The following is a 4,373-nucleotide window of genomic DNA, read 5'->3' as shown; positions in this document are numbered from 1 at the left end:
TTCGCGCGTCTCGACGAGGCTCCCGAGACCCCACCAAAGTGTTCACCAAAGTCGAGGCATACCAGGTGTCAGCGTACCTCAAATCGTACGAATCACGATGCAGATGACGATTACTTGGCGAGGGACACTTCCATCAACAAAACATTTCGCATTTCATGCGACTTAGACGGTGCAAATACCGCTTACGAGATTTGCACAACGAATAACAAAAGACTATAGATTTGTTTTTTATATAGTAATTGCTTTAAACTAGTACAACTACAGCGTATCTTTTAAAGTTGATCTTTCAGATGACGAGAAGAGATTAAATATCTCGTATAGAATTTTTAGAAAGATTAGAAGAGAAACTTCTGGATAAAAATGTTATTAAATTAGTAAAAATATAATGATCAACGACTTTTTTATTTATATTTTTTAGACAAAATTTCAAAAATTTGTTAAATCTTGTTTTAAAATATTTTGATATAATATAATATATTTTAACTCAATATTATACAAATATACAGCATAATCTCTATTTATAGTAGATAATTTTTTTTTTTATTTACAAGTACTTTACAATCAATTCTTGCATTGAGAACTTTGAGTAAGTTTCTCTGGCGTGGCGCAGTGACATGGCCAATTGTTTATAATAAGTTAATAAACTTATTAACTCATTATAAGTAAGCATAATTTATAAATAAGTATAATTTATAAATAATAATATTATTAATAAGTAAATATTGCTTATTAGAAATATGTAGCTGAATCTAGTGCTTAGTATAGTGTTTTCTTAGCCTGCGGATCTGGTCCGACGTATTAAGTAATTTAGTAATTAGGGGGTTTCGATGTTTGTTAACTCTTTTGATATATCTGTTATATAGTAGATAATGACACACCTTTTTTATTTATAATACTTTATATCTCTCTTCCCTCTACTTATACGTATAAGAGAGCCGCATGTCTTGATTTTGAAACCAGAGAAACGATTTTACTTTTTTTTTTAACTATCTGAGCACCACTGTCCCCTCACTTTCACGTCCTCCACCATGTTTCAGAAGGAGGCTCGATGAAGGAAGTTGTCATAGCGAGAAAAAGGGTGAAAGAAGAAGGGGAATCGGTCATGCCCAACAGTTGACGTTTACCTTGAACAATTTCTTGCAGCCTTATTGCAACTCTTTTTTCGTCGTTGTTTTCTTTCCTGTTGAATGGTGATCATGATATATACTCCGCTTTAAAGGATCACCTTAGGGCAGTTGGTGCAAAAAATGTAAGACGTTGCATAGTCACGTAAAACTCTAGATAAAACGGTACAATAAAATCCAAGGTCGACAACATGATTAAACGCACAGGTAATAAATTCAATGGACAAGTTCCTTTTAGTGGAATTTTTTCAATAAAGTTACATAGAGAAGCCTTGCATCAATATGTAAATATCAATCAACATGTATACCAATCTGATTAAACTTAATTAATTATTATGTAATGTTTCTGATTAGCTACGCATTTGCTGTGGAAGAACATAAACTTTTAATGGAGTTCATTCATATCGGAAGCATCTGTGTCGCTTAAAAAGCAAAGGAAACCACCAAGTTCAGAATCGGATAACTTTCAGTAATCAGATTGTCTGTCACACGAAACTATTGCGAATTCGGCTGATCTTTATCTTGATTCAGCTGACTTGATTTACCATCAGCTGACACGATTACATATCTCTAATCACTTGCAATGTAAGTAAATATTAGGATATTCCTAAATATTAGGATAAATACATAATCTTTTTTATATTGACAATCTTTAATTTTTCAAATAACGTTGAAGGAACAATATATACTACCAAGTACAAGTGGAACGTTTCACTTTTGTTCTAGCCGTCCGCTGGCAATCGCAGCCACCCACACGACGCCGTTCATTCATCCACGATCATTTCCTCTGCTTTAATGAGACGTACCACCTACGACCGGTTCCATATAAATTACGATTCTTTCTCGTTCGAACGTATTGGTATTTCCTCTGTCTCTCTGTTTTATTCTCATCCATGTCGTTAGCGGTCGTCCACGGTTGGAAGGGGAAAGGCCGCCAGGTTCGCGAATACCTGCGGATGAAACCGGTCTCTCGAAATCGTCTAAGTCGAGAGCCACAAAAGAACCACGCCGGCCGCGAGAGAAATTCCATTTCCAGCGGAGATAACGCGTTCCCCTCGCTCTTAGCGGTGATACGTTAATCGCTTAACGATTTATCGACGCCCCATCGCTTAATATAAATGAGCCAAGAAGGAATTGGAACAGGATTGGAAAAGGATTGGAACAAGAGAAAATAGAAAATTCTTTGAACTACTGAAAAAATGAAAGGGTGTAAAATTTAAAAATTGACAGAGAGAGTATTAATCTCTTAAGGAATGATTCATCTAAGTATTTGAGTATACATTAAATGTTGATAAACATTAATACAAAGTTGTCTCATAATAGTTGAAGAGATCAAAAAACTTTGTTTCTTTAAAGAATAAAAAAATACCCAATATTGCAAAAATAAAGTTAAAAGATATCTAGCTTCTACAAAAGAAGATAAAAGATATACAAAATTTGTAAGAAACGTGATTGAAAAAAACGTGTCAAGAGAGAAATAAAGATAAAAGAAAAGGTTACAAACTCATTCTGTTTCGTGGAAAATGCAAGGCATCACACATGACATGAAAAGCTTCTGAAGCTAAATTGTTTGAAGGATCTCATCGATGACGTCAAACACAAATATAATTCCATTTTATCGATGATTACCATTGCTTCAACGCAAGCGATACTTTTCATAGAAAGAAGATGCGAAGAATTTAACTCTGAAGGTCGAACATTTTTCTTCCTTGAAAACTACGCATTTCTTGTCTCACGACTCGTATGATTTTAATAGCTATTCATTATTACCTTCGAAGCGTCCTGTTCATTTGAGTCTTTTTATTCTTAATCAGAAGTTTCGTGTTTGATCTCCGATAAACGTCACTAGCCTCATGAATCACTAGTGAACACAGGTAAGTATCCAGGCTTGATTACCAATCTAGTTTAACGCCGACGGGGAATAGCGGTTCTTAATTAGCACCGTCTCAAGATATCAAATTAAGCCTTACTAACTAGATATTCTCCGAAATAATTTTCTAACTTTCCTGGAAATATCAGAATACTGTCATTTATAAATGTAAAAATTCTATCTTGTAGTAAATATTAAATAACCAATGGATATACCAAACACCACAAAATATCACAATATACATTCATAATATACAGGGTGGTTGATAACTGATGGTACAAGCGGAAAGTGGGTGATTCTACGCGAAAAAAAAAGTCGAAAATATAGAATAAAAATTTTTTTTTTTTATTTTTCCATCGAGACAACGATCTACAGTGAGATCCGTTATAACGTACCGCACGCGTACCGAGCGAAAATTCAAAGTCGATTTTCTCGAAAACAAAGCCTCGAACGAAAAATTTTTATTCTATATTTTCGACTTCTTTTTTCGCGTAGAATCACCCCCTTTTCGCTTGTATCACCAGTTACCAACCACCCTGTATAATAAATTCATAATATACGACCATAATTGAGTTTCTATTCATTCTATTAATTAATATACCTATTAATTCCATTTCAGTTTCCATTCAGTGCTCTGTTCTATTCAATTACACTTATAGATCGAAAAATGGCAGAAGTGCACGTGCATAAAATGCACGTTCCAATTTTTAATTCACGCGAATCAATGCGTAGACACGGCACGGTCTAGACGTGACATCAACATCACAATAAGGCGCGATGAGTTGGCGTTCAGGAATCCGGGAGAGATAAAACAGGACTCTCTAGGAGGACGAGGGAGAAACGAAAGCATCCCCCCAGCCCTTCGTGTTTTATCTACTAGTATCTTGGAATGTCGATGGTCCATATGCAGCCAGTTAGAAACGTACAACAAAAAAGAGGAGAAAACATATCAGAACATGAAAAAAGAAGAACAATGCGACTAGTATTTTAAAAACGTCAAGTAAGAACAATTTTTACAAAACATAATACAGTCAGAACAGAATAGCGCGATAAAATTATAATTAACATTATAATTGTAAATACGTAATTGCAATTGCAAATTATAGGTTGAACGAAGGATAATGCGTCAATTAAATGCAAATAGGAAAGATGTTATTTGTGTCTGGCAGAGTAAATCAATTATTAAACCACAACAAAAGTATAAAAAATGAATTATTAAATGAAGACATCAAAAAAAGGAACCTGTTATTAACATAATAATATTTTTGTTTACTAAAAATAAGAAAGGAAATTAGAAGGTAGAGAAGAATGGAATTGGATCGAAATGCAGACGAATCAAACCGCACCCATAGAACGAACAATAAGCAACGAGGTGGAGA

The 4,373-nt window shown here is 34.3% G+C and overlaps 1 long non-coding RNA gene across 1 annotated transcript; it reads left to right on the top strand.

The window, feature by feature from the left end:
* The first annotated feature begins 1,193 nt into the window (after positions 1-1,193).
* On the top strand, positions 1,194-3,580 carry LOC117153565 (uncharacterized). The gene is made up of 3 exons (XR_004463632.2): positions 1,194-1,331; positions 1,479-1,709; positions 1,851-3,580. It is a non-coding gene; the product is annotated as an uncharacterized LOC117153565 (long non-coding RNA).
* Positions 3,581-4,373: the final 793 nt, after the last annotated feature.

The sequence above is a fragment of the Bombus vancouverensis genome, chromosome 1, assembly GCF_051014615.1.
Source record: "Bombus vancouverensis nearcticus chromosome 1, iyBomVanc1_principal, whole genome shotgun sequence".
Classification (NCBI taxonomy): domain Eukaryota; kingdom Metazoa; phylum Arthropoda; class Insecta; order Hymenoptera; family Apidae; genus Bombus; species Bombus vancouverensis.
This window is presented reverse-complemented; position numbering and strand designations above follow the sequence as displayed.